Source organism: Lemur catta, chromosome 2 (genome assembly GCF_020740605.2).
Source record: "Lemur catta isolate mLemCat1 chromosome 2, mLemCat1.pri, whole genome shotgun sequence".
NCBI lineage: Eukaryota > Metazoa > Chordata > Mammalia > Primates > Lemuridae > Lemur > Lemur catta.
Window position 1 is genome coordinate 26623201 of NC_059129.1, and position 15245 is coordinate 26638445.

Here is a 15245-nt window from a genome sequence, read left to right on the forward strand (position 1 = left end):
CACCATCTAAGCCATTCTGTCCCTTGCTCCCCAGCCCTGACCTCTCTCTGAGCCTGAGACCCTGGCACATCCAGCCACCTGAGCTTCATCATGGGGTGTCCCATGGACACTGCAACTTAGCACACTCCAGACGGAACTCTCTCAGCCTCCGTTTCCTCATCTGTAAAGGTGGAACAACAACATTTTCTACCTTACAGGATATTGTAAGGATACAAAAATCTCATAGTTTCAGTGGGCTCATCATAGGTGCTCAATGAATGTTGGCCATTAACTGTCTGGGAAGGTGTCCCCACTGTCCAGCTGGCTGTAGTACTCATGCATGCCGCCCATGAATGCTCAAGCATCCAGCGACCACCTAAAATCCACAGCAGTTCATCCATCCAATGCTGACACTCACAGGTGGTGTGGTGGATTAAAGTTGGCTACGAATTATTTGTCACTCCCTTCAAGAGATCTATTTCCCCTCCCCTTGAGTCTAGGCTGTCCCCGTGACAGCTTAATCAGTAGAATGTGATGGAAGGAACGCTGTGCCAGTTATCGTCCTAGCCTTTAAGAAGACTGACAGCTTCTGCTTCTTCCCTCTTGGAACGCCAGCTCCTGGGACATTGCTTCTCAGAATTTAGCCATCATGCTCTAAAACATGTGGAGAAGCCACATACAGGCACTCTGGTTGACAGCCCCATCTAGAGTCCCAGCCAATGTCCAACATGAGCAGCCAGTCGTGTGAATGAGCCACCTCGAATGTTCCAGCCCACTATAGAGCCCCCAGATGGCTGTAGCCCCAACCGGCATCCCATAAAGCAGAAGAACCTCCCAGCTGAGCATAGTCAACTCGCAAGATGATGAAATTTAATAAGGTGGTTATTGCTTTCAACCACTAATTTTGGGGACAGTTTGTTATGCAGCAAACCCAAACATATGGTATATCCATTTATGAGATTTGTAAGTATTTATTTATATTTTTTTTAAAAAGACTCCAGAAAACTATGGACAACAGCTTGCTGCCTGTTTCTGTACAGCCTGCAAAGTACAAACGGTTTTTACATTTTAAAACGGCTAGGAAAAGTCAAAAGAAGAATATTATTTTGTGACCTGAGTGAGAAAATTATATGAAATTCAAATTTCAGCATCCACAAATAAAGTTTGAGTGGCACACAGGCACGCTCGTTCCTTCACATACCGTCCACGGCTGCTTTCTCACGACAGCGGCAGACTTGTGAGGTGGTGACAGAGACCGTATGGCCCAAAGAACCTAAAATATTTACTATCAGGCCCTTTACGGAAAAAGTTTACCAACTCCTTCTGTGGAACGTTAAATATGTAGCACCGCTTTGAACTTAAAACCCTGCGTCCAAGGATCCGTATGTGTTTCTGAGCGTTTATTTATTCAGCCCTCTCGGTTAAAAAATTTAAAAAGCCACACTGTGGACCTTTTTCCTTATTTATTTATTTATTTATGAGTTTGAAAGTCTTCAGAATGGCCCAACAGGGTGCAAACATTTAACAGATTATAGGAGGAATGCTGAGAAAGCTTTCGAGGAGAGATCAAAAGGAAACTGTGCTGATGGGGAGGGACAGAGGACTTTGAAGAGAGAGACAGGCATGGAAGGGGGGGCAGCTGGACAGGACACCCCTATGGCCACCCACTCTGGCCTCCCCGCCCCCACCGTCCTGCCCTGGCCAGACCTCCAGGCTTCATGCCTAATGCTGGGGGGCTACATTAGCCGTCCCCATCTTTGTCCCCTGCCTGCCTCCCTGCCTCCCTCCACCAGCACTGAGCTTGACGGCTCTTCCTTGTGTGGCCCCCTCTGCCCCCCAGGCCAGCTCTGACGCCCCTCTCCACAGCTTCATTTGTGGTACGCCCCTCTAAGATCCCACCGGCCTGGTCACACGGTTGAAACCAACTCGCTGCCTTCTGCTCTCTGGGCTGGACGCACCAGGAGCGTAGTCGCTGGGCTTAGTCACCTCTGGGCCCCCAAGGGAGGCATCGGAACCCAGCTGCTGAACGAAGGGGCCCTGCAGCCCAGACCGAGTGTTTGGTATCAGAATCTCCTCCCCACGCCCGGCCGTCGGGGGCGAGGTGCGCAGAGACAGCAGGCACGGCCTCCCAACTGGAGGGCACGGTCAGGGCCGAAACCGAGCTGTCCCCACCTCGCCTGGCCTCTGGCAGGGCCTCTGGCCAGGAAGGAGTGGCTGACAGAGCCACCTCCCGCTGACAGCCGGGATCTGGGAGAACAAGAAACCCATTCAGGGCGCAGGGCCGGGCGGGCCCTACTTTCAGGTGCATGATCTCACCCCTCGGAAACCAGCCGGCCTGCCAGAGCGCCTTGTCAAGCCTTTGATGACCCAGTGTTGAGGACACAAATCACAGCCCCGGGGCCTCCTGGGCCTGGCCAACACCCCACTCCACGGACAAACCAAAGGGGCCCAGACAGGGCTCGGGTTGGGGCAGAGCTGCGTGCATGGGCAGACAGACAGCATGTCCACCCTGCAGAGCAAGCCCAGGCCCCACCAGGGTCCAGGGTCTGGCCGGGGACCTCATGCACCTCGGGGGTTAGGGCAGCCCATCCCCCTCCCACCCTGCTTCCGGGGACCTGGCAGCTTGTGTGTTCTGGCCAGTTGGCTTTGGCAAAGCTGACGGGTGACATCAGGTCAACACACACCACCCCAGACCCTTGGCCCCACCCCTGGGCCCAGCTGGGAGCTGGAGCTGAAGGGACTTTGCTCCTAGTCCAGCCCATGTCTAGGCTTTGTCCCCCGATGGCCAGCAGCATCCTGGGGGAAGGGACCAGCCAGGGGAGCAGTTGGCTCCATCTTGGGTAGGATCTGCCAGAAATGCTTGGCCTGCAGCGCGCTGGGGGCCCTACTCTTCTGTGAGCTCACAGGGCACGTCCCGGGAGCCGAAGCTGGCGCAGAGGATATGCGACTCTGAGGCCAGAGAAGCCGCTGACCTCTGCCTTCTTGGCATGTGTCCTTAGCTCCCCCCGTGGAGCCCAGATGGCAGTCTCTGGCTTTTGCAAGTACTCCCATGGCAGGAGTCCAAGACAGGGCACACTCTGGCCTCTCACTGTGCCCAGCGGAGGCCTCTGTCACCACCCCTGTGGATGGCAGCACGAGTCTTCCATCCATTCCCCAAAGGGAGGGCAAAGCCACAGTGTCCGTGTGGTCCCCACGCCGTCAAGACAGCCACTCAGCTCTGGCGGGAGGCCCCAGATCCTGCCACCTGACCCTGAGAATCTGTCTCAGCTCAGATTCTGCCTCTGACCGCTGGCCAAGGTTGGCTACTGATGAATACGACGCCAGGCTGTCTGCTGCCACCCCAAGTTCCCCCTGCCCTGGTGGGCCTGGCTCAGCGGGGCCCAGGCTGGCTCCTTCCTCGCCTGGAGGCAAGGGCTTGTCTCTCCTCCGGGCCCCCCAGGACTCCGTGTAGCCCCTGCTGGTGGGCTGCTGGCGGGCAAGAGCCTCTGGGTGTGAGCTCGCTCGGACGCCCAGGCCCAGCACGAGCCGCGTCAAAGTGAAGTCTCTGGCCATCGAGAGGGCAGCCTGACCACGTCCTTGGGGCAGAAGGATAGCGGGCTTTGAGGGCAGGCAACCCTGGGTGGCCGCGGCCCTTGGACAAGTACCTTAGCTTCTCTGAGCCTCAGTTTCCCCATCTGCAGAATGGGGATGTTAGCATCCTTTCTCCCACAGCACAGCACAGTAACACAAGGCTAAAGAGAGGTTTCAGAGAGACCAACCACGTGAAGCCCCAGGCACGAGATCCATCACCCAGGTGCTCAAAAAATGTCAGTCCGGGCTCCAGGCTTCTCTGTCACCTGTCCTCTGTGCCCAGTTCCCGGGAAGTAGACCTCAGCCAGGGCGGGAGCCTTCACGGCAGGCCGCGGGGAGAGTGCTGGGTCCGAGGCCCCAGCCCTGCCTGCGGGGCCTCTCTCCCACTTCCTGCCTGCGTGCCCGAAGGCGAGCTGCTTTTCCTCTCTGAGCCCAAGGACGCATGACTGAGGCTGCACGAGATTGTTTCATGGACTGTCACTGGGGACGTGTGGACCAGCAGGGGCCACCAGCTCATAGGAAAGATGTCACTGAGGCGTGCAAACAACGAAGACGAGGGCACAGTGGCACCAAACGTTAGATGGCTTGCCTGTGTCCCACAGCGAGGCAGCACGGAGCCGGGGTGTGAGCCAGACCAGGCACAGAGGCTGGGCTGGAGCGGGGATTTCAGCTGAATGACCAGGTGTCATTCTTACCCACAACTGAGCAAGGCGGGTCCCCCAGCTGTGTCTGGCCCTGCGTGGGCTCGAATCCCAGCTCCACCGCTCACTGACTGCGCGACCTTGGGCCACTGGTGTACACTCTCTGGCCTCAGTTTCCTCATCTGTCAAGTGGGGTGGTAACAGGATCTGCCCCACGGGGCTGCTGGGAGGGTCGTGCGTGTGGACGCACAGCACCCGGCGCTCTGGCTGCAAAGTGCTTGCTGCTACATTTTACTTAAGGAAACTTACCGCAGAGAGGGTAGGTAGCTTGCCCTGTCGTGCAGCCAGTGATGGGAGCAGCCAGGACTCACAGTCAGTCTTGTCTGCCTCACAGTTGCGCTTTAAACTCCACTGCCCAAGGCCACTGAGAACATGCCAGGTCCGGGAGGCCCCGGGGAAGCCGGAGTCGGGCGAGGCTGCGAGGCTGCGAGGCTGCCAGTAGGTGGCGCTGTGGGCCCACACGGCCGCTCACACACCAGGCTGTGCACAGACCCGGTCTCCCCACCCCGGCCAGGCCCTGCACCAGGCACAACCCCCGGGACGGGGCTGCCACGTACCCTGTTTCTCTGATGAAGGATGTGAGGGCCCAGAGAGATTGAGCCACTAGCCTCGAGTCACACAGCTGTAAGGGGCCCCCGATGGCCCATGCCCCCCACGCCCACCCCACGCCCCAGGCCTCAAGAGGCCACTATTACTCCCTGGAGCTTGATGGGAGCCAGGCGCGCCCCCCCTCCCCCCATGGCTGGACATTCCAAGAAAGCTGAAGCCACAGCTTTGAAGTGAGAGCTAAGCCCCAGATTAGGGTGGCTCCAGGCTGGCCTGTCCCTCCCACGCCATTGCCAGGCCCACCCCCGCCAGCCTTTCCAGCCAGAGTCCTCATGGCACAGAGGGGTCCCGGGCCCAGAGAGGGCAGGACTTGCCCAGAATGGCACAGCCCCTCACGGAGGCCCTCTGCCTGCGAACTAAGGAGCCCCACGTCCCCCACAACAGGCCACTGGCCTGAGATCCCACTTTACAGCCCCTCATTGTCACCGAAGAGTCCACATGTTACAGGATCCCCCCTGCACCACCACCGCCGGCACACGCCTTAGCACCCGTGCCGCGGGGCTGGGAGTCCGTCCGTCTGTCCGCCTGTCTGCCTGTCAGTCTGCAGGGAGCAGCCACACGCCCTGCCCCCACCGGCCTGTTTGGGGTCTAGGATCCAGCCTCTTTGTTCAAGGAGTTTTGGACTCAAGTCCAGAAGATGACACAGTAGGGAAGGCCCACGGGTTCCAGAACATTCTCTTTCAGAATACTGTCTCATATCCTCTTTTCTAGAATTCAGCTCTTCCCAGACTTCAGAAATTCCCATTCCACTGTCAGGATTTTTTGACCCTAAAAATTGCTTACATTCATCTTTTCCCTTAAATCAACTCATGTACATACATTTATTTTAAAGAAAACTTAACCAAAAACAAAAAACAAAAAAAAGACTCAATACCAAAAGTGAAAAGCTAGTCCCACGTGCCATAAACAGACGAATAATCATAGAAATACACACAACGGGAGCAAAACAACACTGGGCTGGTCAATCCCAGCGGGCCGCCTGGGTGCTGGAGGGCCGTGGCAGGCCTGAGGCTGCCAGCACCAAATCCAGCCTCTCTCCTCAATGCAGTCAGGGGAGAACCTGTCTGGAAGGAGACTCAGTTCTGTACCTTCCACCTGGAGGCTGGTCATTGTGCCCTCCTTGGCTGCACCTCTCTCACCCAGTCTTCAAGTTATTAATACCACCTCCTCCAGGAAGCCTTCCAGGCTGGATCGGGCATCCCCGCTGTGCTTCCTCCACAAGCCTTTTCCGACTTTGCACTTGTCATCCTAGGTTAGTAAGTCACATTTCTGATGTGGTCATTCCCAATGGAATGGATGTGTCCCTGCTCCTGGGACTGAGCTTTGCCATGGCCTACAGTCATGATCTGCTCTCTTTCCCACCCTCACCGCCGTCTGTCTCTCTGCCACCTTGAATCCTCCCTGCATCACGGTGTCCTCGCTGGTGTCTGCCTTGTCTTGGATGGAGGCTCAGGGTGGTCTGGCCAGGGTCTCATCTGTCCACCGCTGGACCCCCTGGCCTGCTTGAAGGAAGGACACACCTGGGAAGTTAGTATTGTCATTATCTCCATTTTCCAGATGGGGAAACCGAGTCATAGTGAGGTTAGTGACTTGCCCGGGGTCACCCACCCAGCCACCGTAAACCCGGATGCAAACTCAGGCCCCCAGAGCCGGCCCAAGTCAACCCTACTCTACACTTATCTCCCTGGTGGGACTTTTCTCCAGCTTTGTCAAGTAAGACTTGGTGTGTGACAGAGACAGGAAGGGACAGACAGACACAGACAGACTCCCAGCCAGGGCTCAGCTCGCAGCAGGCGTGGAGTAGAATTCCCACCAAGCAGACTCTGCGGCTGCTGGGGCGTCCCCGCAGATCTCACCGCGTGCCTTCGCCACCCCCTGAGGCCCGACATTCCACGGGGACATTTCATTGCTCTGAGGTCTGGTGTCCCAGGCTAAGGACATCATCGGTTCCGCCCACCCCCGCCACTTCCTGGCTGCGAAAAAGGTGCAGTCACCCCCAGGGTTGCCAGGAAGACAGAGTGATGGTGGAACCCGGTGCCAGGCAGGGGCCCTCCACCAGCCACACTGTCCCAGGGGGAGCCCCGCCCTCCTGCGGTCAGCAGAGGCTCCCTGGGAGATTCCCCGCCCAGGCGGCTCCAAGCCCCTGGGGTCCGTCCTGGAAGGACCTTCAAAGGACTTGGCCATTCTTGAGTGAGCGCCAGGAGGGAATCTGCTGTCAGAGTCAATTTAACCAGCCACACGGGTGGAAGGAATGTGCCGTTTCTCTTAACAGCGACCCCCTCGTGATTTATACGGGGGGCCACTGTCCGAAGGCCCCAGCTGATGGGTCCCCAGTGGAAAATGAAATGCCAAGACCCAGGCGTCTTGCTGGGCTAATTACCCTCAATGAGACCCAGCTGGCTGGGGGAGCTGGCGGGGCCAGGGCAGGGCAGGGCAGGCCAGCTCCTGCAGCCGCTCCCCGGGGATGCGAAGGCCTGCCCTGGCCCTGCCTGGGTTCTCCACTCGTCACCTACCAGGTCTCCTCTGGGCCACCAAGAAATTCCAGGAGAGCCAGTCTGGCCAGCTCACAAAACGGGTCACCTCTGATGCAGCCCAGCCACCAGGCAGGCCCAGGGCTGCCCACAGCCTTGGGTTTGCTGCTGCCCTGTGAGCTGGAGACTCTTGAGACCCGAGGGGCTATGAGGTTACATTCTGCTTAAGGGGACACTGAGGCAGACAGGGAAGGGCCCCTGGAGCTGGAGGAGGCTCCGAACCAGCTGCAATTCCAGCGTCAGCCTCGGTCCCTCAGTGTCTTGGAGTCTCAAAGCCACAGACCTGCCTCCAGCCCCGTCACGTGCTTCTAGGTTTGCTCTCTGGGCCTCCTGGGGCTGGTCAAACATTTCCCAAGAGTCTTCTACCTGCCAGCCCTGCGCAGGGTGCTGGGGGCACAGCCGTGGGCAAAATGCAACGTGATCTCGGACCTCAGGGGCTTATAGCATGGGGGGAGGGGGAGGACAAACACCTCCTACAACTCCCCAGCACAAATACCGTGAAAGTGCACGGAAAGCCATTTGGGCCATTCCATGTCAGGGCCTGAGCCGCGCTCCTGAGCTGAGACCAGTAGGGGGTAGCTGTGCAAAGGGGTGGGGGTGACAGGGTGGGACAGCATGGGCAAAGGCTCTGCGGCGGGAGGAAACATGGGGATTCAAGGAACTCAGTGAAGCTGTGCAGCTGGCCCCAGAGCAGAGGGGACAGTGACGTGGGAGGTCAGGCAGGCCAGTTGGGGGGGGTCTTGTGTCTTTAGAAAGGTGATTCAGATGTGACTCAGGGCAGAGGGTACATCCACCAGTACTCGTGTTCTTGCCGATTTCTCCTGGCTCTCAGGAGCCTTAGCCCCCGTCCCGGGAAGGGCAGCTCTGCGGACCACCCCAGTGCAGGGGCCAGAGTGGGGTTTGGGGGAAGCCCTCTGGGGTCACGCAGAGCCAGCACAGGAAGCCCGGAGGACCGGCTGGGGAGTCACGAAGACTGAAGGCAGCCGGTGATGGGCTCAGGCCAGGGGCAGCCAAGACCACCAGTGAACCACAGCTTGGGCAGAGGAAGCCGTGCTTGGCCTCAGGAGAGGCCAAGGCCGGAGCCTGGGAGCCCCGGCAGCCCCCCAGCTGGTGCACACGGCCTGAGGGGCCTGCAGCCTTGCTTTCCCCAGGGCTCCCACTGGAGCTGCGTCACCCCGGTGTCCTCCCCCAGCCCCCCAACCCTGGCCACAGCCGCCAGCCAGAAGCCATCAGGATGGAGGTGGGGCGGAGGAATGGATGAACTGAGGACAGAGGAATACACGAGATGAATGTCCCCAGCCTCCTCTCTGAGCGGGCACGGAGCCCCCGGGCCTCTCCACTGGCTGCCCCTGTGTCCTGGGCGCGGGGCCCCTGCAGGTCGGCGGCCCGGCTGTCGCGGAGTGGCTGGCGAGTGGCTGGCGAGCAGGTGCACAGCGGTGCCCGCTCCCTCCAGCCTTGGCTCTGGCCTGGTTCTGCGGGGCGCAAACAGGTCTGACGGGTTCCTGAGCTGCCCAGACAGGGCTCGGCCTGTGATTTCCAGGAAAGCCAAACTCTAGAGAGCAAGCGGGAGTGAGGCTTTCCAACAGTCCCCCTCGGCTGCCACGTGCCTCTCCCCGTGCCCTGAGCCAGACGCTCCAGACTGGTGGGGGCGCCACTCTCTCCCACCCGCCCTGGAGGCAGCAGGAGCTCAGGAGGAGGGAGAAGCGGAGGGGACAGCTTTAACCACGGCCAAGGGTCTGGGAGCCCGGCCCCTGCAGTTACGCTGCCGTCAGAGCCAGGGCCGGCCCTCTGCAGGGTCCCGCGTGTCACCTCCCTGGGCCTCCTGCCTCTCAGCCTCTCAGGGTCTGAATTCTACCCCATCCCCCACCTGGCTCCAAGGACCTCTTCCCCCCACCTCAGCGACCCTATCCCAAGGTCACACCCTGGCCTTGTTGGGAGGCAGCCTGGGGTGGAGCTTATGGGTGCAGGTTCCACTCCTAGCCCTGTCATTGACCTTGGGCAAGCTCTGTGCCTCAGTTTCCTTCGCTGTCCTCATAGGGGTATGAATACGTGCACGTGCAAACGTCAGCCTGGGGGCTGGCACTTCTGAGCCCACGTAGTTGGCATTTCTCTACCTGGTCTCTACCTGGTCCTCGACCTCAACAGATTCTCTGGCCCGAAGTGCCCATCTGCCAGCCTGGCCCGACCACCGGTCTCTGTGGGTCCTCCTGCCCTGAGCGCTCCAGGCTGGCTCACGGCCTCTCCTCTCCACCACCTGCGCTTCCCGCACAGGCTCACTCAGGTCCCGGCCCTCCGTCCCAGGTGGCTGCTGCCTCTTGACACTGTAGACACAGCATCCGGAGTCTCCTGGACTTCTCCACTTGACGCTCAACAGCCCCCACGCTGAGCCCAGCCTCTCTCCCCACAGCCAATTCCCCAGGGCTCTCCATCGTGGGGGGCAGCACCAGCAACCACCAAAGCCAAGTCCCGTGAGACCCTGTAGCTCTTCCCCACACCCCTCGGCCCCAAGGGCTGTGCACCCTGCCTCCTGAACATGTCACCTTTTCTTTCTTCCCCTTCTCTCTCTGTCTTTTTCATCCTCTCTTTCTGTTGGGATATAACATATATAATAAAATGCATAAAGTGCACAGATCTTAATAGTATAGTTTGATGATCTTTCCTGTTTACACCTGACCACCCGCCACACTGCTCGAGACACAGAGCATCGCCCACTCCCCAAAATGGCCCTTCCCCACGAGGTAAACACCATTCTGCCTTCTAATGCCATAAATCAGTTTTGCCTGGTTTTGAACTCCACATAAATGGGATTAAACAGTATGCCCTCTTTGACATAGAGATCAATGGATTAGAAGCAAGAGTCTAGAAATAAACTCACACATCCACGATCAATTGGTTTTTGACAGGGGTGCCAAGACCATTCAATGGGGCAAAAATAGTTTTATCAGCAAATGGTGCTGGGAGAACTGGATATCCACACGCAATAGAATGACATTGGACTCCTACCTCACGCCATAGAGCAATACACAAAAAAATAATGAGATGGCTCAAAGTCTGAAAGCTGAAACTATAAAACTCTTAGTAGAAAACATAGGTGTAAATCTTAATGACCTTGGATTAGGCCACAGTTTCTTTGATATAACATCCAAAGCACAAGCAAAATAAATAAAATGGACTTCATCAAAATTTAAGACTTTTGTGCACCAAAGAGAACTATAAAGAGAGAGTCAACTCAGCCCACAGAATGGGAGAAAATGTTTGCAAATCACAAATCTAAAAAGGATCTAGACTATTTAAAGAACCTCTACAACTCAACAACGGAAAGACATATAACCCAATTTAAAGATGGGCAAAGAAACTGAATAGACATTTCTCCCAAGAAGATATATAAACCGCTAATAAAAACATGATAAGATGCTCAGTATCATTAATCACTGGGGAAATACAAATCAAAACCAAAATGAGATACCGCTTAATATCCACTAGGGTAGCTAGAATTTTTTTTTTAAATAGAAATTAACAAGTGTTGGCAAGGATGTGGAGGAATTGGAACCCCTTCTACATTGCTGGTGGGAATGTAAAATGATACAACCTCTTTGAAAAGCAATTTGGCAGTTGCTCAAAAAGTTAAACATTGAGTTACTAAATGACCCAGCAATTCTGCTCCTAGATAGATGCCCAAGAGAACTAACTGAAAACATATGTTCACACAGAAACTTGTACATGAATGTGTATAGTAGGTTATTCATAATAGCTATTACAATAAGTAGAAGCATCCCAAATATCCTTTCACTGATGAATGGATAAACAAAAGTGGTATATCTATGAAATGGAATATTATCTGGCTATGTAAAAGAGTGAAGTGCAACAAAGATGAACCATGAAAACATTATTCTGGGTGAGAGAGGCCAGACACAAAGCCCACATGCTGTAGGATTCCATTTATATGAATGTCCAGATTAGGCAACTCCACAGAGACACAAAGTAGAGTCCCGGCTGCCAAGGGGCTGGTGCAGGAAGAATGGAAAGTGACTAACGAATTTCTTTTTGTGGTGATGAAATGTTCTGGATACCGATAATGGCGATGGTTGCAAAACTTTGTGAATATACTAAAAGCCACTTTACAATGGTGAATCGTGTGGTATATGGCTTACATCTCAATGAAAAGGTTTTTTTAAAAGTGTGCCCTCTTTGGTCTGTCTTTTTCCATGCGACATGATATACATGAGCAGCATTCATGTTGTGTGCACCAGAAGTTTATTCTTATTGCTGTGTAGTATTCCCACGTATGAATATACTATCATTTATTTATCAATTCTGCTCTTGATGGACATTCACATTGTTTCCAATTTGAGACTAATACAAATCTTTATCTGTCTATTTTTTTTTATATATGTAGTCTTATTGTGTTGCCCTGGCTAGAGTACTGTGGGGTCACCCTAGCTCACAGCAACCTCAAACTCCCAGGCTCAAGCAATCCTCCTGCCTCAACCTCCCGAGTAGCTGGGACTACAGGCGTGAGGTACCACACCCAGCCTGTAAATTCCTGCACGTGTCTTTTGATGGCTAGACAATGGACATTTCTGGTGGTATATCCCTGGGAGTGGAATTGCTGGGACAGAATATACATGTTTTTAACTTCAGTAGGTATTGCCAGAGTTCAAAAGTGATGGACCCACTTTACACCAAGGTCTGGGAAGAGTTCCGGATGTTCCACAGCCTTGTTGACACTTGGTACTGGCAGTCTGGTTTATTTTAGCCATTCTAGTGAATAGCGTGAACCTTATTGTCATTTAATTTGCATTTTCCTTATGAGGAATGAGGTTGAGTATCTTTTCAGATCTTTATGGGCTATTTAGATATTCTTTCTTATCATCTACCTTTTTAATTTTTTTTTTGGTTGTTATCTTTCCAGTATTTGTATGTAGGATTTTTTGTTTAAAATATATATTCTGATATGAGATCTTTGTCGTGATCTGTGTGTTGCCAATATCCTCTCTCATCCCGCGCCTTGTCTTTTCACATTCTTAATTGCATCTTCTGGTGAGCAGAAGTTTTTCATTTTGATGAAGTCCAATTTATGCACTTTTTATTTGATGGTCGGAGCTATGTGTGTCCGGTTTAAGACGTCTTTGCTTACGCCTTAAACATCCCGTGCATCTTAGCCTCCGGCCAGCGTGCTGCTGCCAGCTTTCTCTGGTTCTGCCCCCTGCTGCTCCCACGGGTGTCCTCTCCCCACCGTTTGCCCTCTCTGACCCTCTGTGCACCGCAGTCAGCATGATCGTCCTGCCCGGGGACAGGTCTGGCTCCTCTCGGAGCCCTGGGACTGGCACTGGGTCTGGCACGCACTAGGTGCCCAAGGAAAGCCACATAAATGAAGGCGACTGTGGCCCAGCTGGGGAACATTAAAACTGTCAATTAGTTCTAAACACCAGCTCATCAGGAACATGTGAGCAAAGCCAGGGAAGCGAAAAGTTTTGGAAAAACCAAAAAGATAGGAATGTTTAGCTTTCTCCCCAACTGGAGAATTAATCACACAAACTCAGACCTTGTTAGCATTATTTATTCTTGCTTTGTCCCCTGACTATAGGGCAAGGCGGGGGGGGCCTTTTCCCTATACCCTCTGGCCGAAGGAGCTCCCCTCCACCCCCCACCGCCCAGCATTTGCCGCCTCTGAATAGGGGGGACACTCCTGGTCCCTAGTCCTTCTCTTCCCCGTGCGTGATGACGTAGCACAGGTTCCTGTAGTCCAGGTTGCCGCACACATCCGGGGGGAAGGCCGCGAACATCTGCTTGATCTGGGAGGGAGCAGAGAGTCAGCCTGGCCCAGGCCGAGCCGAGCCGGGGGTGGCCAGAGCAGGGAATGGGGCTGTGCCCTGAAAAGCCCCAATTTACCTCCTCCTCACTGAACCGGTCTGCCTGGGTCATGAGCTTCTCTTTGATGCTGCTCGAGGGAGAGAAAGGTTCAGGTTGAAGGGAAGAGCTTCCCTGCTTGGACCTGCAGATCGCAGGGGTGGGGAGGGCAGAGGGTGCGGGGGGGGGGGGTGTCCTGGCCTGGGAGGACACCAACCTGGGGCTGGCCCTACCGGCCTCTCTGATGGCCATGTGGCCTCGGGCGGCTCTCTGAGCCTTGTGTTCCCTGCCCATGATGCAGGCTCTCCTCCCAGCACCGGGTGGGGAGGATAGGATTTCCCATCATGCACTAATAATCACCCTCCAGGTCACCGAGGGGAGACAGCTGCCCCCCAACCCCACCCGGGGGCCTCCTGTGCCGTGTTCCGGGCACACTGCTTTCTCCAGCTTGTGGTTTTCCCTGACATCCGTACATCTTACAGACCACGAGATGCTTGTGCCTGGCCAAGGGCATGAGGCCTGCCCAGGTGTGTCCTCTTGGACCTTCAAATGGCTGATGCCCCCTTGAGCCCAGAGGACCCCGCAGGGCTGGAGGGGACTCACGGGGCAGGGCCGAGCCGGGCCCTGTGCACGCGGAGTGGCCTCTGGCGCCGGCAGCAGCAGGCCCCACTAAGGACCGACGCACATTTTCCATTATTTATGTTACCGCAGGACTGTCACAGTTTCCAGCCCTCCAGGCTGGGGACTTTTCACAGACTCCGTTTCAACCAGAGCCTCCGCCGTGGCCTGTCTGGCCTGCGGCCACGTCTTCCAGGTCCCATGTCCCGGGGCGATGCCTTCAGTTCCCAAACTGGGTCCCTCAAGGATTCTTCCCAGCCTTGTCCTCATGCCAGTGGGCATGAAGGGGGGTGACAGTGGAGGGATTGGCTGACATCACTCTAGGGGGTGCCCCGGTGCTTCCCCGGGTCCCCAAGATGGGGGTGGGAGCCACAGACACCGAGGGAGGGGTGGAGAAGGGGACGCTGCAGCATGGAAAAGCCCTCAGCAGCCTCTCCCACCCCAGGGGCATGTGTGACTCCCAACCTTGGAGTTGAGAACAGGTGAGCGGGCCAGACCCTGCCCACCCTGGCCCCGCCCTGCCGGCCCCTCCCACCCCACCTCCAGGTGTGAGGATCTAACAGGCAGCGAACTGGCCTCAACCCTGGATGCCCGAAGCATCATAGCAACTGGTCAGGAAGCCTGTGCCCGGGAGGAAATCTCACCACCCAGGGCCACCCACGGGTGCAGTGTCCGGGGCCCCCGCCAGGCTGCCACCCCACCGCCAGCCCTGCCTGCAGCCCTGGGCCCTTTGCTTTTATCCTCTCACTTGGGGGGACACCCACAGCAGCGCCCCCACCTCCACTGCCAGACAGCTGCCCATGGCCACCTCCCTCTCATGCATCCCAGGCTAAGCTGGTCACCTTCCCCAGCCCTGGCCAATCTCTTGCCCAAGGCGGTGGCCCGGCCTCTGTCTGGGCGTCCACTCTGGCTCGAGCTGACGTCTGGCTCAGTCCTGTCCCCAGACCCTGGACCCTGTGGGCACCAGCCTCTGGCTCTTCTCTTATCCGTCTGCTGCTTTCTACCCCTGCACCTGTGGCCCTCCTGGGAGCTGCGGCCCTCTCCTCCCCTCCTGCAGGCTGGCCCCCGTGGCGTCCCTGCCTCCACCCTCCCCGGCCTCTCCCATGCTCCCAGGCAGACCCAGGGTGCAGGGGCTGGTGTGCTTAGTCCGCCCCACCCCCTCTACCCCACCCTCCAGCCACTGCCGACTCCTCCTCCCCAGGCCCTGGCCCTTCACTCCCTCTGTTCCCTCATCTACAATGCTGTTCCCGCCCCAGCCTAGGCAGCCTGCAGCCCTCCTTCAAGGCTCACCTTCCCCCCAGCCTCCCCCTCCCTGGCAAGCTCTCCCTGAGTGACCCACACCCCCATCCACTTCCACACACATGGAGATGGGGACACCCAGGCCCAGAGA